This window comes from Dendroctonus ponderosae, unplaced genomic scaffold, assembly GCF_020466585.1.
Source record: "Dendroctonus ponderosae isolate FM_Combo_2020 unplaced genomic scaffold, Dpon_F_20191213v2 Dpon_F_20191213_3, whole genome shotgun sequence".
Taxonomy (NCBI): Eukaryota; Metazoa; Arthropoda; class Insecta; order Coleoptera; family Curculionidae; genus Dendroctonus; species Dendroctonus ponderosae.
Genome location: NW_026018508.1, coordinates 6,815,769 through 6,826,203, shown reverse-complemented (window position 1 = coordinate 6,826,203; position 10,435 = coordinate 6,815,769). Strand labels below are relative to the sequence as shown.

Sequence of the window (10,435 nt, the reverse complement as noted above, 5' to 3'; positions counted from 1 at the left end):
TGCAAGTTTTTGTTTTATTTCAAGTACCTTTTCCAGTTAACGTTCAGAGTTCTTCGGTGCGCTTGCTTTGCATATAATCATTTTGTTAAAAACTTTTAGCCAAAGAGCATTTTTTAGAGCTGTTTCTTGGTGGACTGCGGTTTTTGATCACTTTTTGCTTATGTTTGAAATTTTATCCTGAAAAAACGCCATAATTTTATACACCTCTCTTCATACCGATGCTGCATGGGCAAAACCAATACTTTAAGACATTTTGCAACAGCTGCAGAAAACAGATGCAATTGTAATAATGCAACAGAAAATAACAGATCGCATTGTTACAAAAAACAAACAAGTAATTAATCAATGTTTGCAAAAACGAATAAAAACTGAACAAAAACGACTCAAATGGCTACAAAATGTACTAAAGAAAATATAAAATACAGAAAGGCAGGAACTATAAAGTACAAATAAAAATTAGATTTGAGGAATGTTCTTTGTGTTATTATGAAAAAGTAATACACTTCAACCGGTGAAAAATGATGGAAAAATTATTTTCTCCAATAAACACCACTAAGAAAAGTTGCTAGTTTAATAAGTTACCTAATATACAGGATGTCCCATAAGCACGTGACTAAAAGGGTACTGCGATATTCTTTGAATCAAAAGAAGACGACCTGATCTAACTGTTATTAACAAAAAATGTCTGGCACCTCTGTTATCGATGATCAAAGTTCTTCAAAAAATGTATCTTCTTTAAAATATCGGAAGAATGGAACGATATATTTTGGTGAAACTCGCTGTGAATTTGTTCTTATGTAAAACTCATATTGTGATGAAACAAACGAGTTTATTCGTTTTGGACAAGTGGTGAATTCTTGAGTGTCGTGGTACAAAATTTACCAGAACTTTTTCTTTGGTGGATGGAATCAACTCATTTTTTTTTGTTGATGCACTATTCATTTATTCACAATTTTCTGCTCTTTCTAAAATCTTGTAGCATTCATAGTTTTTGCACAAAAATCATGTCTGTTTTCTTGCCACTTTTGTTAAGTTGTTACAGCATTTTGTTAGTCTCGAAGACGAGGGGCGTATAAACCAGAACTAGATAATTTCTTTTTTGTTGCTTTGGTTAGTTTGAGTAGTAAAAAAGTATATTTATCTACGCGGGTTTTGCCAATTTTATTTTTAATATGACCCAACGTTAAACGTCAATATTTTTAAAATAGTCTTAGTTGCACTGTGCTTTCAAGCTAACCCATGAATACCTTAATTTACAAATAAAAACGATAAAAAGTTCAAAACCTATATAACTTAAATATTTATTTTAAGAATCGTTTCCAAAGATGTTGAAAACACTGTCTGGTCGGCCATTCGATTGATCTTTAAATTTCCCTTATTACATTATCAATAAACTTTCATCAATCAATGATTATTAGCCCAAGGAAAATTTTTAATAAGCTGTAGCAAAAAATATAATTATGCTGATAATCAATGTATTAATGTCTCGTTTAATATATTGCTTTTTCCATTAACGACTTTTTTCGTACGCGCAGTCAATAAAGGTTAATGGCTTTTGAATTAATAAACAATATTTAATTACAAATAGCTTTCGAGAATTTTCGTAAGTTCCGGATAGCTTTAAAACAACCATAAACATACATAAACTGCTCCAAATGTGCATAACATACTTTAGAATTCCAAGTAAGAGCCCAATAAGCACGATCTCAAATTAATTAATTTACATTCGCATTATTTGTGCAATTCTTACGTTTACACTTTGGTACTCAGTACTGGAAAGGTGATAAAAGTGGGCCAATTAAAATAAATCGCGCTGACCTTTAAAAAGATGCTTTCAATGCAACGGATCGGTGTCTTTCAACTTGGGAATTAATGGTAATAATTTTATCAACCGACAGTCATATATTGTATGCATATATCAGACATATTTTGTCAAGTGAAGAAAACTACTGGGTTAGAGTATTTAAATCTTAAAGAAGATAGGTATCCTTTTTTTACAAAATTACACTGAAATATAAGTTTGGTAATATTTTGTGAGCATTATTCTTTCTCTATTTCTCTATTTTATTTCTGGTTGCTAAGATTAACGTTATTGTAAGTAAGAAATAATTCCATCACACTTTCACTTACTGGACATTATTCTAAGAATTGCACAACTAAGTACTTTCAGAATACATAGCGTATTAATAAAAGCTCATATTTACCATTGGCTAGCTTTTAGCACCTTCTAATTACTCTTTTCCTCATATTAAAATCAACAGCTAATGCAGTTTTATAGATAAATACGACCCAGACGGAACATGAATGAAAATATTTCAACACGCTGTTCATTCATTTACATAGTAGAAAGAATCCAAAAAAAGCGAAATCGCGTAGGATGTTACAGACAAACCTACACTGTTTCGGAAAACGAAATTATTTGCAGTTACAACCTCAGTGCGAATTAATTATCAACATTGTCATTTCACTGATCTTAAATTAATCGACTTGATATTTGTAGGTAGTTAAAAGTTTACTATGCAACACATGTTAATAGAAATAGAGTCATAAGACAAATATAACATCAGGAAGACATTCGGAGATTTGAATAATGCAAAAAGAGTGTCACAAATATTCACAGAATGATCCAGTCTATGTTGCATAGGAGGAAGGTTGTAATAATTGCTTTTTTGAGGGATCATTTTACGTATTCTGTTCTAAAATGTTCTAAATGTAGTTAAGAGCTTAATCGACGGGATCGGAAAACTACTTGTTTTCTAGTCGATAAACTTGAGAAACAAAAAATATGATAATTTGAGTTTTTTTTGCTTCGCACCAATGGTGATTTTGAATCATTGGAACTTTGCATCTAAGCAACATTTTTGCATGTAGATTCAGTTTAAATTTTTTTCGCATCATTTTCGACCATTTTGAAGAACATTTTTAAATTAACGTAACATGATAATCTATAATTCATAATAGATGAAAACTTTAGTTTAGCTTGCTTTCAAGAAATTATTAATAATTAGTAAATTTTGATTTAATGAAAATGTATGATGTTGCCAAATACAATGCCTTTTCGCGGAGGAGTTCAAATAAGTCCTCACAGGACTTCAATTATAGATGTTGAAACAAAATTATGATTTACTGTTTTGCAAATACATATATCGGTTTTAAAGGAATTGTTTTTCTTGCTATTTTTTGGCTGTTTGTAGCAGGGACCGGAACCGATATGGACCCAAAACCGGAACGGAACCGTTTTTTTGGGCCGGAACCGTAACCGAACCCATATTTGATATTAACACACTGTTAGGTGCTGAACCGGAACCGAAATATTTTATTTCGGTTTTTTCGTTGTTTTTTCGGTTGTGCTTGTAACGTTTGAAATAAATTACTACGCATTTTATAAGCAAATGAAAAATAATCCTTGCTGGGATATTTTTGGACCCTCGGTATAAGGTAGTTTTAGACTACGATCAAGTAGAAAGAGCAAAAGCACATTTAAAGTCGTTATGGACTAGACTGATATTCTTCAAAGAGTGCAATTCTTCTAATTCTAAATATGACTCTGACCAACACGATATGGAAACTGAATCATCTAATTCATCAAGCGATGAAATGGAAGTCTTTTTGATACATAAAGATTCACAGCAACAATTTTTAAAAGGAATTAATCAGTAGAAATTTTTTTCACAAGGTTCATTTGTAGCCCTTAACAAAATTGAAAATATTTTAAATTCCTATAAAGTGGAACAAASCCGCATACGCTTACGGAAAAATGAAACGATTTTTGATTTCTGGAAGGAAAAGAAAGAGTTTAATCCCGAGTTATACATGTTTGCTCCAGTATTATTAAGCGTACCGGCAACTCAAGTTAGTGTTGAGAGGTTATTCTCAGGACTCAAATTTTTGTTGCCGCCTTCGAGGTCAAATATTAAAGAAAACATTTTAGAGGAACAACTATTTGTGAGTACCAACCGACTTTTCAATCGAAAAGAACAAACACCGTACGTTTATACACTATTTGTTAAATTCTTTTTAAGTTCAATTATTTTAGTTTTTCGATCACCAACAAAGAAACATTTGAAATTGAAATGTTGTACAAAAGAAACTCCTCAAAAGATGGTGAAGACATGAACCACGAAGAACAATCTTTAAACGGAGATAAGAGTGAAAGAAGAGGAATTGACGAAGTTGTGGACCTGAGTAAAAACGGAAAGAAGAGAAAAGCGCTAAAGTCAGAAAATTCATTGACAAATTACTTTTCAAAAATACGATTAAATTAATTTTTTTATAGGAGTCTTTATTGCAGTGTTGTTCCATTTAATGTTACCTGAATTTCAATCCTTTTGTGGGGTTGCTAGTCCTCCTACACTCCTACCCCTTACCATACAACCAGCCGAAGTACCGTATGAAGCAGTCAGCATCTTTTATCTTGTAAAATACAACAAGCAAAGATAAAGATAGTGAAATCCCTAATTAGAGTATCTTTGTCCCCGTTCGTTGTTATACATAGATTTTGGAACCGAAATGAACCGAAAAAAAAACCGGAACCGGAACGGAACCGAATTGGAAATTATTTTCTAAACCGGAACAGGAACGGAACCGAAATTTTCATTTTGCCTTGGACCCAAACCGGAACGGAAGTTATTTCGTTTCGGTCCGGGTCCTTGGTTTGTAGTACTCTTCTACAACCAGTCCACAGGAATAACGAGATTCTTTAATACTCATAGAATTAAGTACAATTATTTCACTCCCTTATCACACTTTACTTGTAATTTTTTGAAATTTGAAGCAATCGGCATATGAAGTAAATGAAACAAAAAGTGAAAGTACATTAAAGAACATAGTTTGTAAATCAGTATTTCTAGTACCCACACTTAAAAAAACTTCGACTTATTTGAAACGAAAATACATTTGAGGTCCAGGCCATGAAATAAAATCAATTTTTCCAGGCGTTTTTTATTAAAATGTATAAATCGAAAAAAAATCGAAAAGGAACAAAAATATGCGCACTAAATACATTATATAAGAATTTGAATAAAAAATTGTGCAAAGGAAGCAAACAATAACAAAGTTTTTACTGATTTAGTGCAAATCCATTCCCTTCCTTCCGCTTCAACATCTGCGCCAGCTGAAGCTGAAGACCGATTTTCCACTGGCAATGAAATGGATTCTATTCGTTTACGCGCTCTCATTGAAAGCGGAATCCAAACTTGAGACGTGCGATTTAATTTTACCGGCGATTACGATTCGATTTTTTACGTACGAAAATAATATATTTAGTGAGTTTTTGTCAAACTTCAAAGTTTACTGGAAGCTGATTTTGCCAATTTACTAACATTTGGTAAGTACACGTTTAATTTTTTTTGCATACACTGTACTTTTGTGTTATTATTAAAAAGAAAATATTTGAATACATATACCGACATACATTTACGGTAATTTTTAAAACGGTTTATTGTCGCTTTTGTGTGGATTTCTGGCAAGGAAAGTAGTTCGAATTAAAGTTAAAGCATTAACAAAAATTAATTTAGCATTACCTATTGTCGACACATACAGTTTAATTGAATGTTATCTTATTTTGCCATTATTTTATTTTGACACTGTTTGTGTAATATATTTAATTATATTGTCTTTGATTTTTTGTTCCTATTCTGTGGCGCATAATGTCCAACTGTGTATAACTGAGGTGATAAATGTTCCTTTGACGACAAAGCACGATATTTGCTTAATAAAAATTGCCAAGTAAAGAATATAATTAAAATCTAATTATGTGCGATTATGTTCTTAAAGTATTTGCAAAATTACTAATTAGGTATGCGAATTAAGCGATGAAGTCTGCTGAGTATGATTACTGAAATATAATGGTGTGTGTAACATTTCATAGAAAAAAACTAGGACTTTAGAAGAAGGGAAGAAGGAAAGTTAAGTTAGTGGTAAAAAAGAAAATTTTAATTTATTGTAACAACCATAGCGGCACATTTTTGCAATAATACCTACCTGGGTGTAGGTGCAAATATTTATAAAAATGTTTTTATGGGTGATTTCTAGTTTTTTAGAATCTTTAGAACGAATGAAATAGAACGACCATTTCCATGCAAATTTTTATGGTTTTTGCCAAAATGTAGAATTAATTACATTATAACGGTTAACCCTATGAAAAATAGATACAAGATTCCGTTAATATACTTTTTGTTAAGGATAACAGAAATGAAGTGAAAAGTAGTACAAGGATAAATTGCTTTTAAAAAATTATTTTATGAATTGTATGGTAATAATGTCATATTGTGGTACGAATTAGTTCTTCAGCAAGCGTCACATTTTACAAACAGAATTAATTAATCAGTTGCATATAGAAAATTTGCTAAAAAAAACTTAAAAATGATTTTAATTTGATTTTATTTATTTTACGACTTTTTCAACATTTTGCGATAAATTTTTTTATTCAAATTTTGCCTCAAAAAAGTTTTGAAGGCATTTGTGTATTTTAAAATATAGAAGTTTTCGCCGAAAATGCGTTAAAAGATTTTAAAGTATAAGTAGAAACTAAAAAATTTCTATGAAAATGTTACCACGTTTTGTGTTCATTCATAAATCATAAAATTCATATTTTAAAATAAATCGCGTTAGTATTGTTTAAACTATTTGCAATTAAATGACTTAATTAAACTTAAAATATTATTTCAGTTTATCAACTTTTATTTCGGAACATATGTGTATTTGTAGTTTTTTTAATTTATCATCTACTATGGCAAGCTAAAAATTACCTTAAATTGTTTAGAGACGATCGTTCTTCAAGGTGAACTTAAGCACTAGATGCATATTGAATTTATTTAGTTAGAAATCTTTAAGCAACTAGCTATGAAATAAATGTATTAAAGTTAATAACACAACACTTTTTAATGAATTATCTTTCTTTTCTTCATTGACTTCTTTAACATTGGAATTAATGTATATTTCTTTAGCAAAAATCAGCTATAAAAAGGAAAGTTACAGTATAAAAAAGGTACACAACTAGAAAAAATATAATAATAATCACACAACCAACTGAAGATAATTAGTTATCCAGATAGGAACTTAGGATAGATTTCATTTTCGTTTTCTCTATTTTCTATTGTAAAATGTTTTATGATTATAAAAGTTGTATTTTAATTTAGTAATTCGAAAAACTTTAATCAGCCTGTTTCCTTCTAATTCGGGTTACAACTGAGTTGACTAGAAATTGAAAAGTTTTAAATCTGGAGACATTTATTTAGAAATGTAGCGTTGTTTTTGTAAAAGATAATATTCCAAAGCTTTTATTATGCAATTTCAATTTTATTCAATTTTTATTGTTTCAAGGAATCAGCAACCACGAACTGAACTTCAAAGAGGCATTTTGGACAATTTGCCAAGTGTATATAAATAAAGGTAAGTAGATATAGGATTAGAATTGTATAATTAACTATTCGAAAACAGCTGCGTTCAAATCAATTGTTATTGATTAAAAATGGATAGAACATAGAATTTCAATCCTTAAAGAAGATGAAGTTGATGTTACTTTTTAGGCAATATTTCCAGTGTATAATTAGAATGTTTTAAGGTTACTTTTAAGGCTTGATTAGTAGACCTTCTGCATTATGAGAACGGAATTTCGATTCCAGAGTACTGGACGAAATGAAACGCCAAGTCGTCATGGCAGCCTGATTTTACCAGAATTAACTTTGCGAATTATTTCAACCTTTTTTAAATCAGTCGCTCTGATTTGTTTCTATAACTGCTTAATTTATTCTTCGTGTTTCGCTAGCAGAAGTAGCATACACCTTCAGAGGTTGTCGGGTGTCTATTATGGTATTTTACAAATTCGATGGGATTTTTTGAACTTAGTTGAAATTTATGATTGCCACCTATTACTTCTAAAGACAACTTTCGCATTGCCACATAAAACTTGTGGCACAAGCCGTATCTAGAGATAACGTCCCGCTTCTAATAAGACAAAGCTTCCTTAATGCCAACTGACAAGATTAAGGGCGAATATCTCATTTAGTTTAAAAAAGTGATTGTTATCTTTTTAATAGAGATAATATACCTTCAATCTGGTTTAACACTCGGCATCTTATTGGAGATTATCTTGACTGCATCTGCCTGTTAATAAAGCAGTTACCACTACGTCAAAGTATTGCATTTAATTGGTTCGATTTGCGATATGAGATAAGGCTGCTTTATATTCAAACATAGTTATTAAACGACATGGTGTTTAACATATCGCGTTCCAAATTGATTGTGATTTTAATTGATCGATTAGGCTATGTGTATTTAAAATTTGATTGTAGAAGAAAGTTTTTTTCTTTCACATTGGAGCCCAAATTAAGTGTTTGATTTATGTTGTGCAACGTGCTGTGGAAAAAAAATGATATGATCTAATTTCACGTTAAGTTGCTGGCATGTAAAACATGCTTTTTTACAGTAATCGATGGTGAATTTAATGAACCCAATTTTTTTTGTTCGACTTTCGTGCGTTCTAAAATATAATTGCAATTTTTTGTCTCGAGCGTACGGCTAAATTAAATTAGGTGCTTTCATTGGGGATTCCCTCTTCAAACTAGGCAAATGCTCAAAAGAATTAGAAATAATAACATAAATCTGTAAGGTCCTCTTTAATTTTTTATTGACCTCAAAGAAGCATACATCACGCAAGACGTCGTGCAATAAACAAAATCAGGTCATTTGTGAGCAAACGGTTACCTATTTTGTATATCGCATACAAAACACCAGATAAGCAAAAATTTTAATTGCCCATAAATGGAAGAAACACGATTTAGAAATAAAATCTAACGAGTTGTTTCAGTAGCCGGAAAAGGCAATAAAAGTTTATTGCAAGTAGGTATTTTGTTTTGCGATTCTTTCTAGATTTTTAGAGGTTCGCTTACGAATTAAATTATATGAACAAGTATTTACAAGCAACAGGCATATTAAACAGTGGCGGCGCTTAGGGGCGGGTGAGCGCGCAACCAAAGTTTGTCTCGCTCAACGCGATAGCCATAGCGATATAATTAATTGCTAATTAAAACAATCAGATCAAATTCGACAATAATGATACTAAACGTGAAAACATTCCGAGTTGTTTGGGAATTGAAAAGTAAGTTTTTAAGCACTTAATATTAATAAATTACCTGTACAAATATTTTCATATAGAGGGAAAAGAAGTAAAAATACATGAAGCAAAAACAAGTTTTGCTCTGTGTCGGACCTATTAGTCCTCATCCTGCTGATGTTTTCCTGTTCTTGCTTCACGCAATAATGTGTTTGTGTTCTCAGACTTTGGGCTCGAAATGTTAGCAAAAATAGCTTAATTTATTAAGTCAAAAACGTATAAAAATTTTTCGATATATTTTTCTCTTAAAGGAAACTTCAGAATATTCTAAGAAGCAACATATTTCTGCCAACGAGTTAGTAAAAATATATTTAAAATTCCCCTACAAAACTCTGTCCTATTGTTGATAAGGCCATATCTCACTGAAGAGACCTGTGAAGTTAAGCTATATTTGGTGCAATAATTTATCTAACGATAATATTTTAGTTACCTTGAATAACATTTGCATTTGCTCACTTTTCACAACCATATTCCCCGTTTTAGCGCAAATGCGTTAACCTACATTTGGCAAGTTTATGGTGGGCGCATTGTAGTTTGAGCTCGATTCAATATTTGCAAATAGGTGATATATGATGAGCATATCAGGAACACAATTTTCCTGTTGCGGTGCCATATAAACGTGACATATTTCCAAGTCAAATATTTTTTTGTATTTCATCACTGCCTCAAGTTTTTGCAATATATTTCTATTTTAAGCTTGCGACCTTCATTAATTGATCCAGATATTTTTTTTGGACTAATATTATAACGAGGTTCCTTCTGCTCTGCAGTAGTCCAATAGTTTCTGATTGTGCAGATGTTTGACAATATTTTTCTGAAGTTTCGCTTAAAATCAGCGAATAGCTACAAATAATTTCATGAAAAGTTAAAAGTAGACTCATATTCCTTATTTGCTTCTTTTACTTTCTGCCACTTTAATCTACTTCTATTAACCCAAACCACAAAAATGTAAAACGTATTGCAAAATAGCTCGACTGTTATTTTTGTGAAGAAACTCAAGTCACTAAACAGCCAAATCCGATATGGTTATTAAAACAATCACATAAACCTCAGTTTTATGGAATAGCTTTGCCAGTTTTATTAATGGGCTGAAGTTGGGTTCTCGGATTTAACTATATGAAAACCGATATTCTCATAAAAACCGGAATTATACCAGGAATTTTAAGGTTCCGGTCCTATTTGGTTTAAAAAAAATCGAGCGTTTATGTACATGCTATATGTGATTTTGTTTAAATATAGCGATGACACACAAGCGAAATGGAATAAATAAATATGCGAGCAAACTCACCCGACCATGTATATGAATACTATTTCGACTTA

The 10,435-nt window shown here is 31.1% G+C and overlaps 1 protein-coding gene across 1 annotated transcript in view; it reads left to right on the top strand.

Moving 5' to 3' along the window:
• Positions 1 to 5,142: 5,142 nt before the first annotated feature.
• The window catches only part of LOC109543661, a 30,613-nt gene continuing 25,320 nt past the window's right edge, over positions 5,143 to 10,435 (top strand). Inside the window, exons 1-2 of the mRNA XM_019913481.2 lie at positions 5,143 to 5,326; positions 7,324 to 7,392. The gene's annotated coding sequence lies outside the window, so the exon portion shown is untranslated. The remainder of the gene's footprint in view (positions 5,327 to 7,323; positions 7,393 to 10,435) is intronic.